Source organism: Chiloscyllium punctatum, chromosome 42, assembly GCF_047496795.1.
Source record: "Chiloscyllium punctatum isolate Juve2018m chromosome 42, sChiPun1.3, whole genome shotgun sequence".
NCBI classification, from domain to species: Eukaryota; Metazoa; Chordata; class Chondrichthyes; order Orectolobiformes; family Hemiscylliidae; genus Chiloscyllium; species Chiloscyllium punctatum.
The window spans coordinates 41454118-41468678 of NC_092780.1; the positions used below are offsets into that span (position 1 = coordinate 41454118).

The window sequence follows — 14561 nt, forward strand, 5'->3', positions numbered from 1 at the left end:
AATTTGCTGGAGCTGCTTGGGAGGATTTAAACTAGTAAGGTGGGGCGGGTGGGACCCAGGGAGATAGGGAGGAAAGAGATCAATCTGAGACTGGTACAGTTGAGAACAGAAGTGAGTCAAACAGCCAGGGCAGGCAGGGACAAGACAGGACTAATAAATCAACTGCATTTATTTCAATGCAATGGGCCTAATAGGGAAGGCAGATGAATGCAGGGCATGGTTAGGAACATGGGACTGGGATATCATAGCAATTACAGAAACATGGCTCAGGGAGGAGGATATTCCTGGAAATACATCCAGGGAAGTTATTTGGGTGGAACTGAGAAATAAGAAAGGGGTGATCACCTTATTGGGATTGTATTATACACCCCCTAATAGTTAGAGGTAAATTGAGAAACAAATTTGTAAGGAGATCTGAGCTATCTGTAAGAATAATAGGGTGATTATGGTAGGGGATTTTAACTTTCCAAACATAAACTGGGACTGCCATAGTGTTGAGGGTTTAGATGGAGAGGAGTTTGTTAAGTTTGTACAAGACAATTTTCTGATTCAGTATGTGGATGTACCCACTAGAGAAGGTGCAAAACTTGACCTACTCTTGGGAAACAAGGCAGGGCAGGTGACTGAGGTGTCAGTGGGGGAGCACTTTGGGGCCAGCGACCATAAATCTATTAAATTTTAAATAGTGATGGAAAAGGACAGACCAGATCTAAAAGTTGAAGTTCTAAATTGGAGAAAGGCCAATTTTGACTGTATTGGGCAAGAATTTTGGAAAGCTGATTGGGGGCAGATGTTCGCAGGTAAGGGTACAGATGGAAAATGGGAAGCCCTCAGAAATGAGGTAACAAGAATCCAGAGAAAGTATGTTCTTGTCAGGGTGAAAAGGAAAGGCTGGTAGGTATAGGGAATGCTGGATGACTAAAGAAATTGAGGATTTGGTTCAGAGAAAAAAGGAACAGGATAGATCGAGTGAATCCTTAGACGGGTATAAAGGAAGTAGGAGTATACTTAAGAGGGAAATCAGGAGGGCAAAAAGGGGACATGAGATAGCTTTGGCAAATAAAATTCGGGACACCTAAGGAGAGAATAGGGCCCCTCAAAGGTCAGTAAGGCGGCCTTTGTGTGGAGATGCAGAAAATGGGGGAGATACGAAATGAGTATTTTGCATCAGTATTTACTGTGGAAAAGGATATGGAAGATATAGACTGTACGGAAATAGATGGTGACATCTTGAAAAATGTCCATATTCCAGAGGAGGAAGTGCTGGGTGTCTTGAAACGGTTAATGGTGGATAAATCCTCAGGACCTGATCAGGTGTACCCGAGAACTCTGTGGGAAGCAAGGGAAGTGATTGCTGGGCCTCTTGCTGAGATATTTGTATCATCGATAGTCACAGGTGAGGTGCCGGAAGACTGGAGGTTGGCTAACATGGTGCCACTGTTTAAGAAGGGTGGTAAGGACAAGCCAGGGAAGTATAGACCAGTGAGCCTGACATCGGTGGTGGGCAAGTTGTTGGAGAGAATCCTGAGGGACAGGGTGTACATGTATTTGGAAAGGCAAGGACCGATTACCGATAGTCATCATGGCTTTGTGCGTGGGAAATTGTGTCTCACAAACTTGTTTGCGTTTTTTGAGGAAGTAACAAAGAGGATTGATGAGGGCAGAGTGGTAGATGTGATCTATATGGACTTCAATAAGGCATTCGACAAGGTTCCCCATGGGAGACTGATTAGCAAGGTTAGATCTCACGAAATGCAGGGAAAACTAGCCATTTGGACACAGAACTGGCTCAAAAGTAGAAGACAGAGGGTGGTGGTGGAGGGTTGTTTTTCACAGTGGAGGACTGTGACCAGTGGAGTGCCACAAGGATCGGTGCTGGGTCCTCTACTTCTTGTCATTTACATAAATGATTTGGATGTGAGCATAAGAGGTACAGTTAGTAAGTTTGCAGATGACACCAAAATTGGAGGTGTAGTGGACAGCGAAGAGGGTTACCTCAGACTACAATATGATCTGGACCAGATGGGCCAATGGGCTGAGAAGTGGCAGATGGAGTTTAATTCAGATAAATGCAAGGTGCTGCATTTTGGGAAAGCAAACCTTAGCAGGACTTAATGGTAAGGTCCTAGGGAGTGTTGCTGAACAAAGAGACCTTGGAGTGCAGGTTCATTGCTCCTTGAAAGTGGAGTCGCAGGGAGATAAGATAGTGAAGAAGGCGTTTGGTATGCTTTCCTTTATTGGTCAGAGTATTGAGTACAGGAGTTGGGAGGTCATGTTGTGGCTGTACAGGACATTGGTTAGGCCACTGTTGGAATATTGTGTGGAATTCTCCTCTTGGAACGATGTGAAACTTGAAAGGGTTCAGAAAAGATTTACAAGGATGTTGCTAGGGTTGGAGGATTTGACCTGTAGGGAGAGGTTAAACAGACTGGGGCTGTTTTCCCTGGAGCGTCGTAGGCTGAGGGGTGACCTTTGTAGGGGTTTACAAAATTATGAGGGGTATGGGATAGGGTAAAATAGCCAAAGTCTTTGCCCTGTGGTTGGGGAGTCCAGAATTAGAGGGCATAGTTTTAGGGTGAGAGGGGAAAAATATAAAAGAGTCTTTAGGGGCAACTTTTTCACACGGGGTGGTACGGGTATGGAATGAGCCGCCAGAGGATGTGGTGGAGGCTGGAACAATTGCAACATTTAAGAGGCATTTGGATGGGTATATGAATAGGAAGTGTTTGGAGGGATATGTGCTGGGTGCTGGCTGGTGGGACTACCTTGGGTTGGTCTGTTTCCATGCTGTACCTCTCTATGACTCTAAACCCCTCATGTCATGTTGTGTCTCTCACTCTCCTTGCTAAATGGGGTAGTATTCAAAGAGATGTCTAGACAGAATCTAATGTGCACCTTAAAAGAGGGAAAAATGAATGGGTGTGGAGACGTCTGGGGAGAAGATTCTAGGGATTGCGGCCACGGCAACAGAGGGTATGGTAATTAAAATTACAAATGCTCAAAAGAATAGAATGAGAGGGGTTCAGCTAATTCATGTTCATGGAGTGGAGGGACTGGAGTTGGGTCAAGAGATAGGCAAGTATAAATCCATAGAGAAATTTGAAAGTAAGGAAGACCGTTTTAAAGCCAGTAAATTACTTATCCATGACTCAACATAGATCAGTATGCACAGGGGATTGGGTAAAAACAATGACTGCAGATGCTGGAAACCAGAGTCTAGATTAGAGTGGTGCTGGAAAAGCACAGCAGTTCAGGCAACATCCAAGGAGCAGTAAAGTCGACGTTTCGGGCAAAAGCCCTTCATCAGGAATACAGGCAGAAAGCCTGAAGGGTGAAGAGAAAAGTGAGGGTGGGCGTGGGGAGAAAGTAGTATAGAGTACAATAGGTGAGTTGAGGGAGGGTATGAAGGTGATAGGTCGGCGTGAGGAGGGAGGAGGTTGGAGTGGATAGGTGGAAAAGAAGATAGGCAGGTCGGACAAGTCATGGGGACAGTGCTGAGCTGAAAGTTTGGAACTGGGGTGAGGTGGGGGAAGGGGAAGGGTTGGAAGTCCACATTGATGCCCTGGGGCTGAAGTGTTCTGAGGCAGAAGATGAGGCGTTCTTCCTCCAGGCGTCTGGTGGTGAGGGAGTGGCAGTGAAGGAGGCCCAGGACCTCCATGTCCTTGGCAGAGTGGGAGGGAGAGTTAAAATGTTGGGCCACAGGGCGGTGTGGTTGATTGGTGCAGGTGTCCCAGAGGTGGTCCCTAAAGCTCTCTGCTAGGAGGTGCCCAGTCTCCCCAATGTAGAGGAGACCGCATCGGGAGCAACGGATACAATAAATGATATTGGTGGGTGAGCAGGTAAAACTTTGGATGTGGAAGGCTCCTTTAGGGCCTTGGATAGAGGTGAGGGAGGAGGTGTGGGCACAGGTTTTGTAATTCCTGTGGTGGCAGGGGAAGGTGCCAGGATGGGAGGGTGGGTTGTAAGGGGGTGTGGACTTGACCAGGTAGTCATGGAGGGAACGGTCTTTGCGGAAGGCGGAAAGGGGTGGGGAGGGAAATATGTCCCTGGTGGTGGGGTCTGTTTGGAGGTGGCGGAAATGTTAGAGTTGGTTTATGCGAAGGTTGGTAGGGTGGAAGGTGAGCACCAGGGGTGTTCTGTCGTTGTTACGGTTGGAGGGGTGGGGTCTGAGGGCAGAAGTGCGGGATGTGCTCGAGATGCATTGGAGGGCATCTTTAACCACGTGGGAAGGGAAATTGCGGTCTCTAAAGAAGGTGGCCATCTGGTGTGTTCTTTGGTGGAACTGGTCCTCCTGGGAGCAGATTTGGCGGAGGCGGAGAAATTGGGAATACGGGATGGCATTTTTGCAAGAGATAGGGTGGGAAGAGGTGTAATCCAGGTAGCTGTGGGAGTCGGTGGGTTTGTAAAACATGTCAGTGTCAAGTCGGTCATCACTAATGGAGATGGAGAGGTCCAGGAAGGGGAGGGAGGTGTCAGAGATGGTCCAGGTATATTTAAGGTCAGGGTGGAATGTGTTGGTGTAGATGATGAATCGCTCAACCTCCTTGCGGGAGCACGAGGTGGCGCCAATGCGGTCATCAATGTAGTGGAGGAAGAGGTGGGGAGTGGTGCTGGTGTAATTACGAAAGATCGATTGTTCTATGTAGCCAACAAATAGACAGGCATAGCTGGGGCCCATACGGGTGCTCATGGCTACCCCTTTGGTCTGGAGGAAGTGGGAGGATTCGAAGGAGAAATTAAGGGTCAGGACCTGTTCGGCCAAACGAATGAGAGTGGACAGGGCACCTGTGCTCTGGGGAGGGGACAGAGATAGAGACTCTGTGCTATGGTCAGGGGGTGGCTGCTGTGCACAGAGTAGGGGATCAGGCTAGGAGCAGAACTGAATCCCATGGTTTCTGTCCCTGGCCCTGAATGGGTGACTAAGACTTAGTGTCAATGAGGACACACTGTCGAATTTTAGAGGATGTCAAATTTACAGAGGGTGCATTGTGAATGACCAGCCACATGTGCATTGAAATTTTCCAGTTGAGGTACTAAAGATGTGGATGAGGGTTTAACTGCATTTTAGATGTCATTGTGGAATCAGTTATTATCAACTTCAGGAGAGCTCCTTCTGGTCCAGAACACCAAAGTTCCTACCTGCTCCAGAATAATATCCATAATATATCTGAACAGGTTGATTAAAAATCTCTGAGTCACTTTCAGGTCAAGAAATTTCCCCATGTTCCTTCTCCAGTCATTTTACCAATTATCTCAAATTTCTGACCTCTAGTTACTGACCAGCTTGCCTGATGAGCATTCTTGATTAAGCAAAACTCTATTATTTTGGCTGCCCTTATTTAATTTCCCTGTTTCATTTCCAAGGGTCTAACACAATAGCAGACAGGTTTGAGCAGCTTAATTGTTCTCATCCTGGTCCAGTGTTCATGTTTTCTAAAAAGGACCAATAGCCAAAATGTAACTAAGAAGGTTATCTTTCCTATAGTACTTATTTCAGAATGAAGTTATTTGAGGGTTAATGCATTTTATCCCATTTGTGCGTTGTTATACGTGTTCTTCTACTCATTTATAATCGCTTGCTCTTTGTTTTTCTTTGTTTAGATTCTGATAATGCTCTCAACTAAAATGATTGTGAGATGTAGCCACATCAGAAAGCAGGCAATAACTGAGCACAAATGAACTTGTGTATCTCTCTCTATTTTTATCTTCCTGGATTGGGTACCAATTATAGTTTAAAAAGTAAGACACATGATCATTTTAAAAACAAGTGTAGAGGTGGGAGCAGTGTAGGAGTTTCTCTGTCATACAGCTGAGGAGCTGAGAGTTATTAAGTTGAGGTGCTCTCGTACTCTTGCTGGGAGGATGCTGTAATTGGTGCATGATAAATTTGTATTGTTACATTATTGTAGGCATAGAGATTTATAATAGAATATATGGCAAAGCATGATAACAGGAAGTTACGTAGGCAGAAAACACATCTACATTCAAGTTACAGGGTTTTAATGTTCAGACTTTCCTCTAGTATCAGCCAAGGAAAACAACTGCATTTACATTGAACCTTTCATGATTTCAGCACAACCAATTAACTGCTTTGTTTGACGTTCTGACGCAAGGAATCACAAAAGCCACACTGCGCACAGTTAGTCTCGTTGGTATTTTTTGATAGTGTGGCTGAGGAACAAATTTTAGCCAACACATCCATTCACTTCTCTTTTGAACGGTGATAATGGCAAGGCATTATCAAAATCATTTAATTTATCATTTATTTCATTATTGATTGAAGGAACATTGCTGTGTTCATGTTTGCTACCATTTTTGCCTGCATTATAATTGTTTCATTTAAGGTATAAATAATTGGAAAGCCTTTTTCTGTATTCATTTGCTCAGCTGTCCCATCAGATGATACATGGACTTGCTTAAATTTATATGGTTCAACTTCGATGTTTAAGCAGTAAGCCTCAACGTTGCCCCATCAATGGGGAGTATTATAGTTTACTGATCAGCAACAACTATTACTTTATCTGATATTCCAGTTAGATATTCATGACCTCACATTTATTCCACTACCAAAACTTCACCTCAGCCAGTGCCTCAGCTACTTGGCTCTTGTTCTTTCTATTCCCAATTACTACTTCACTACCCTTTTTCAATGGCTTCCCATGCTCCACAAGCTTCAACCTATCTCAGCACTGAATCCCACCCTTTCATCATTCATATTTCCAGTGATCCATGCTGGTTCATACTGCCAGCATGTTAAGTTTAAACCCCTTGACACATTTTGAAATCTCTCCATTGAATTACCATACCATGCATAAAAACATGGAACAGAAGGCCACTCAGCCCTTTGAGCCTGCTTTGCCGTTCAGTAAGATCATGGCTGGTCTGAATCTAACCTCAACTCTACATTCTTGCATACCCCTGAAAAGCTTTCATCTTCTTGGTAATCAAGACTGTATTTACCTCTGCCATTAAAAAAATGGAAATTCTGTATTCACTGACTTTTGAGAAAGGGTATTCCAAAGGCTTCAGAGAGAAACATCTCTGTTGTTAAAGCTATTTTTTTAGCCATGACTCCTATTTTTAGATTCTCCTATCTTTTCAACATCCACTTGGTTAAGTCCCCTTATAATCTTCTGCTTCAATTAAGTCAACTCTAACTCTTCTAAGCTGCAGAAGATACAGGCTTTGCCTCATACACTTATTGCAGGTGTAAGTCTAAGAAACTTTCTCGATACTGCTTCCACTGCATAAACGTCCTTTCATAAATATGGTGAACATTGCAGTATACAGTATGCCAAATGCAGTCTCACTAATTAACGTCCTGTATAACTGGAACATTCTTCAGCAAATAAAATATTAATATGACAGGAATTTGATTAAATATCATTTGTTGTTTATGCTATGTGTTTAAGTAATACTTAACAACACAATAGAGTGGCGGGGAAGGATGTAAGTCTGTGTAAGGACTCTCCATGTTGCTGGGTTAACAATCCCAGTTCACTAACCACGAAATAGAGACTAAGTGTGTATTTGAGGGAGGGGAAGAGTAACATCTGTACCTATTGGCTCATCATGAATTGGTTTAAGTAGAGACCTGCTGGCAAGATGGGATTAGAGAGCGATGCAGGTGGGACTGCAAGATACTTGTTTTAATAGAAGGCTTTGTGCCTTCTCTTGTGTTCAAATGGCAGTAAGTTGTATTAGTGATTTAGTTTAGATAATTGTAGTTCTATCCAATCTATCAGCTAGAACTGAGGGCTGTGATTTGCACTGGAAGGTTGGGAATGCTGAAAAGCAGGTTGTGCGAAATATTCATTTGCCTTTAGGTGCACATTGCATGCAGTTTATATGTTTTTAACATTTAGTGAAGAGCTTTTCAGTAGTCATGCAGGGCAGTATTTTCCACAACTTGTTTGTTAGTGAAAGGGTTAAGTTGGTCTGAAGGAAATGAGATGTTTTGGCGTCAAGATATTAACTGTCCCACTGCAGCTGCAAGGTTTTGCGTAGACACCTGGTGGTGTCGAAAGCACTATACTCTATGCACAACGACTGCAGTAAATGGCTGGAGCTCCTGCTGCTTTGTTCCATTTGTTCTGCTGTTAGACCAGTTCGCTGTTGCCTTTGTCTCTTGTCGAAAATGCTGCAATGGCTTCTTCAGTTAAATATGTGTAACCTTCGTATGAGCGTTGTACAAAGGTGGGTGCTGGTCACATTCCTTCTGGGGAGTAGTTCCTAAGAAATTGTAGAGGGTTGAATCTTTGTACTCAATCATACTTGTCTGTGTATCAGATGCCAGGGCAGCATGACGATAAGTAAATTGAGGAGGAGACTGGGAGAGGGAGGCTGGCAGTAGAGAACGAGGAAAATGTTGGAAAAACGAGACAAAATCGGTTAATTGGCGTCTTGTAAATGGAGATGACAAAAAGTGAGAGTGATGTATATTTAGTGCATTCGTAGAAGAACGGGGTGAAGAGGGAAATGTAATTAAGAGGATTATTGTACAAAAACAGAAAGGTGAAGTGCTGCAAAATATTTAACAGATTAATAGCTTTAGAATTCTAATAGTGGGAGGCAGAAAGAAATAGACAACAAAGCTGAGGAGAAAATCAAGAATAATCAGGCTACCGGGCTGCTGCTGTCGACCTGTGGATCAAATGCCAGCAGTGCAGAATATGCAAAACTTACTCCCATGGTTAAATCACCATTTATAGCACGTGTCTTTTTCAATGGCTTTCTGCCTAAATTATATGATATGCTAATGAGAGACAATGGCAAATCTGTCTCTTATACAATGGAAACAAAATGGCTGGTTATTATTGCGATATGCAAGCAGAGAACCGATTGTAATTAAGAATTGTTTTGCCAAAACAAGAATAATCGGTTAGAGCTCTTTAAGATTTAGGTTGATGTGGCATGTGGTACTCGTTTCATTCTAGCTGCAGTGCAGAACTAATTTTGTTGCAAGGGCAGATGAAAGAAGAGCGGAGTTGAGTATCTTACCTAAACCAGCTCTGTTGATCTGAATTTTTAATATGCTCACAGCAGGGGGGTGCAGGGGGCATTGGAGGAAATCATCCAAATTAGGTGCTGTAAAAATATGCTGGCCGCAAGTTTCTACGTATAACTGTTGCTTCATCAGATAAAAAGCATCCATATTCATCAAAATTGAAATCCATGTTTCCCTTTCACTGGTGTAATTTTTCTGCAGTCTCATTTCAGTTTTCACAGGATTTACGTTATTTTCTTTGTCTTGCTCTCCTAGATCAACATAGTATTTCACTTAAATGGAAAAGTGTACATTGAAGAACTGGGTTAACAGTGGACCGCTGGTCATGGAACTGAATAAAATAGAAAATAATATATTCCGCGACAATCTTAGTTATTGGTTATGTAATGTCATAGATTCCAGATATAATATGCTCCAAAATAAATTGTTTCCATATAGAGGTTTGCATTAGGCTTCACTATAATAGGATTCTCGAACTAGAGATAGGGTAGCACCTAAGATTTAGAAGTATAGTTATTTTAAAATTTTATGAAGAAGGAGCCAAATTTTTTCAATAAATTTGGACTTTTAGAACAATACCTTTCATTGAAGTGATTGAGCATCCCTTTATTATAATTTCAAGTTTGAAGAATAAATAGAGAAGGTGAAGTATCTTTTTGCTTAATCACTGCACAAGCGGAAATTCAGAAAAGAATGGGTTCAATGAACTAGAAGGAACTGAGCAGTTAATGCACTTGACTCTTAAGCGTGTAGTTTAGCAGAATCCGAAGTATGCAATTATTTTATATTCTGAATCATTTTAATCAATGATGTAATTCTGGGAGATGAATCTTATCATAATCCTTCTTGTTCAATATGAGCATTTTTTTAGTATTTGCATTTGCTGGTGTGTGTGTGCAAGCCAAAATTATTTCAATTTCTGACAGATGAGAAACTGAATTATCTAACAAATCTTTATTATGCCTACGGTTGAAAAATCTATATGGGAAGCGCTTTTGTGTTTGTGTATATCTAAAAGGAGCTGCTAAGACTTTACCATTATTAGTATTAATTTTTATTGCTTTGGTTAACCTAGATTGTGCTCTCATTATTGTCTCCCCATGCCAGCAGCAATTAAATTCCCATAATTGTTTCACATTCCTAAAATCTACTTTTTGTTTCATTTCTATGAATCTCTTTGTCCTCACAACTTGGTCTTGATTTTCAGTGCCTTGATAAGTCCTCACATGCAATTCCATTCTGCAATCATTGTTGCTTTTAACTGCTGCTATGACAACTAATTCTTCCCTGCCATACTCCATCCTTACTATATGTATCTTTTATTCCTATCATGTTTTATTTCTCCAATCCTTCGCACTCCGTCTCTGAGAACCCATTCTGTTGCTCTTCCATATGATAGCAAACTTCCTCCAGTGGTTTAATTTTACACTGAAGATCCTTTATTATCTTTCCCCAAATGTTTTCTTGGATTATATTTTTTTACTCACTGGCATTTGAGAAGGAAATTGTACAAGTTCAAAATTCTTGTGCATTTTAGGTCAACAGGCCTTTTGGAATGCAGTAACTTTGGTGAAACAGCATTATAGAATGAATATAGCAAGGCAGGAGGCCACTCAGCCTGTGAAAGCTTTGGAAGAGCAACTCCATCAGTTCAACATTACCAGTTTGTCCCCTGCAATTGTTCTTTATTCAGATAATTTTCTGAATTATTTTCAAAGTTATGATTGAATCTGTTTCCACCAGAGTCTCAGCCACTGCATTCTAGATCTGAACCAGTCTCAATTTAAGAAATAATCTCATCATGTCTCCTGTTCATTTTTTTTTGTCATTTGCCTTAAGTTGATTCACAGATTTCATCCTCAGTTTTGAGTGCTATAGGTTCAGTTTTAATGCTTTAATTGTGATCTTTCAGTCAGCCTAATTTGAAATTTTATATTTCTCCTGATATTTTTGTTGAATATTCATATGTTGAAGCTTCAGTACTTTTACTTCTCCTATCTTCTCAAATCTTTCCATTGACATGGATACGTACATCCCTGTCTGCAATCTTATTGTGGACCTTGGTTATGTACTTAATTTGTATGCAAGAACTTTGTGGAAATTGAGATTTAAAATAGTGAATTCAATTAATAATAAAAAGTTTTTCATTCAGTTTTAACTGAGTTTACATTGTTTATTGCACTTTGATAAACATGCGCATGTCTTAGGCTGCAGTCTGATCATGATTAGGTTGTAAATTGGGCAGAGCAATGGCAAATGGAACTTAATCATGATAAGTATGAGGTGATGCATTTTGGGAGATCTGTTTAGGCAAAGATGTACACAATGAATGATGGGTTCCTCAGGAGTAAGAAGGAACAAAGGGACTTTGGTATGCAGGTGCATAGATTGCTGAAGGTTTCAGCACAGGAAGGGCGTGGTGGTGGTGAAGGTGTTGAGAATGCATACCTTCATTGGCCAGGATATAGTATATCGGAGCAAGGAAGTCTTGTTACAACTTTGAAAAACATTGATTAGGCTACAGACGAAACACTGCACTTCTGGTCGCAGTATTGGATTGCACTGGAGAGGGTGCAGAAAAGATTCACCAGGATGATGCCTGGGATTAAACGTCTGTTGTGAGGAGAGACTGGTTAGGCTGGGTCTGTTTTTCCTTGGGGCAAAAGTAATTTGGGGGGGGCGGGGGGAACAGTCTGATTGAGGTAAATGAAATTATGATGATGTGGAGATGCCGGTGTTGGAGTAGGGTGGACAAAGTCAGGAGTCGCACAAGCTTTCAACTCACAAGCTGTTGGAGTGCTGCTCCTTCATAAAGTCAAAGCGTACGAAATTATGAGAAACATAGTTGGAATAGGTTGTGAGAATCAGTTCCCCTTAACAGACATATCTAAGACCAATGTGAGAATGTGTATTGGGTATAAACAGGCAGGGAAAGAGTTAAATTTTGAGTTTTGTGAAACAAGAGGTTCAGCTGAGCATTACTTAGATCAGATAACAACTTAGTTAACAATGGGGTGCTGGAGGCAAGGGTAATGGGTTAACAAGGTAGAAAAGCATTCATTATGTAGAGCCATTTAACAAGGTGACATAGCATTCAGTATGTAATGTCAGTTAACAAGGTAAAAAGTATTAATTGTGAAGCCAGTTAATCATTGTGTAACAGCAGATGGCTTAATTTTTACTGTTGATACTCACTAATTGTAATGGTCACCCAATCAATATGTATGTTGCCTTATCTGGATGCCCCCCACCTCCCCTGTAAAATGACTATATAATTCATTGAGAAATTGCTCTTCCAGAGAAGACTGTGAACTCGATCGTTCTCTCTCCCTCCAGGACCCGGAATAAAGATAAAGGAGGTAAAACCATACTGTCTTTCTGAGCATTTTGCTTTGACTGAGGAGGGGGAGCAGTACAACAATAGGAATACTTTTTTTTAATAGATATTTTTATTGAAAATTTAACATGTTTTTACACGTTTCCAAAAGAAAACTAAAAAAACCCCAAGTATAAACATTGGTATGCAATTAAATCTTAAATCAATAATAACCAAAATCTATCAAACAGAAAAAAAAGAAAAAAAACCTCAATTAACTACTCATCTAACCCACAACTAACCAGAGTGTATGATTAAAACTCTTACATTATTCAAGAGAAAAGAAAACAACAAGAAATTGAGTAGTGAAATACATGCTTGGGATGTGTTAACATCAGATCACAACAAAACCCGTATTCGTGCGGTATTTCTCTCCTAAGGGACCTCGGACCAGCCAGGTTCACCCTCTTAATTAAATAAAGGCCTTTGTTAGGATGATCGAGACATCTGTATTTGTGTAATTCAAGAAGGGCTGCCATATTTTATGAAGTAATTAGATTTTTTTTTGGTGCACCATATTTGTAAGCAAGTCAGGGGGAGTATATTCCATAATTATTCTGTGCCAACTCGAAAGTCCATGAGGGCCCTCAGCCACCCAGTTTACCAAAATGTTTTTCTTTGCACAGAAAGAGAGAATGGATAATAATTTCTTCCTTGTTGTAATTTCAGGTGCTCTTTATCCAATAAATGGGTCTCTTATAGGAAAGCTATATCGATCCTTTCCTTCTTGAGGTTTGATAATATTTTCTTCCTTTTGATTGGTGAATTACTCCCCATGACATTCCAGGTGCATCATTTAATTGACCGATCACCCACAATCACCAGGCAAGTCCGAGACCCCCCCCGGGAGAAGAAACCCTATCCAAAACATCCTGAGCATAGAGCATATAAAATTCACAAAAATAAAGGCTCTTTAATACACTCAGATCAATATAAATAGAAACTATTTCTAAATTTAAAAAAACGTATTTAAACGGAGATCTTCCCTTTTATTCCCAGGGGGCATCACTTCCTTTCCAAAAACCCATCATAACCTCTTCCAACCAGTGCCCCACCCTTGACCCAGGCACCCCACGATAGGATAAAGAAAATTCAAATATACTACTGAGCTAGAATTAAAAATGACTATAAAATTACAGTCTCAGCAAATAATAATTAAATATAGTACTACAGAATAACAGGGGAAAACAACCCCGCTCCTAAGGACAGAGATAAAATAGGATACGGTAACCACCTACCCCCCCCCCACCAACATCTACATTAACTAGACCCTCTGGCCTATATATAAAAAAGGGAAGAAAATCGCTAACTAAAGAATAAATAAACAAACCCCTCTTCCCACCCCCCGGAGATGATAATAAACAGTAAGGTAATAAAGGAAAAAAGAAAGGGGGTAAACCGAGGCGCGGGGGGTGGGGGGGGACGGAGGGGTGGGGTGGGAGAGGGCAAAACAACATCAATTAACTCTTATAATTTATCTGAGAGTCCAAAAGTTCCTTGGCCTTCTCCAGTGATCCAAGGTTATACACTGACCCTTCATGGCTGAAGTGTAGCGTAGCGCAAGGAGTACTGAACGTTTAAGTCCCTTAAACCCCCTTCTTCGCTTCATCAAACGCCTTCCTCTTTTGGACCAAAACTGGCGAAAAGTCCTGAAATAACATAATCTTGGATGCTTTATAAATCATGGTTTGGGGATCTTTCCAAAGATTTCTGGAAGCTTCCAAGAGCATCTGCCTCTCCTTGTAGCTCTGCAGCTGGAACAGGACTGGGTGGGGGCGCTGGTTTGAGCCGGGCCTGTGCACTGCAACCCGGTAGGTGCATTCCACCCTTACCTGGCCTGATCCAGCCTCCAGATTTGACAGCTGTGAAAGCCACTGCTCGAGGAACACTGTAAGCTGGCCGCCTTCTGCCCGTTTGGGAAGGCCCAGCAAATGAATATTTTTTCGACGACCTCGATTCTCGAGTTAGTCAGTGTGATTCTCTAAGGTCCGGACTTGCTGTTAGAGAGTCCGGACCCGGTCCATGGCCGATTCTGCTATGATCTCGGAGGTCGCGGCCTTTTGCTCCACCCCTCTGACTTGGTGCTCGACTTCTTCGATGTCTCGGCCGTGATTTTGTAGCGGCCGAGAGTGAATTCCATCGGCGTCGGGACTCTTCAATGAAGGCATTGATCTTCGC

At 41.8% G+C, this 14561-nt stretch overlaps 1 protein-coding gene across 14 annotated transcripts in view; it reads left to right on the forward strand.

Annotated features, from left to right (window-relative positions):
- LOC140465920 (protein TANC2-like) overlaps window positions 1-14561 on the forward strand; it is a 1065959-nt gene that overhangs the window by 365177 nt on the left and 686221 nt on the right. The window contains exon 1 of one of the 14 annotated variants that reach the window (XM_072561867.1): window positions 8079-8196. The exons of 12 other annotated variants lie outside the window; for them this stretch is intronic. The gene's annotated coding sequence lies outside the window, so the exon portion shown is untranslated. Of the gene's footprint in view, window positions 1-8078; window positions 8197-14561 lie in introns of those variants that run through there. One more of the 14 variants, XM_072561872.1, reaches the window with a different exon arrangement.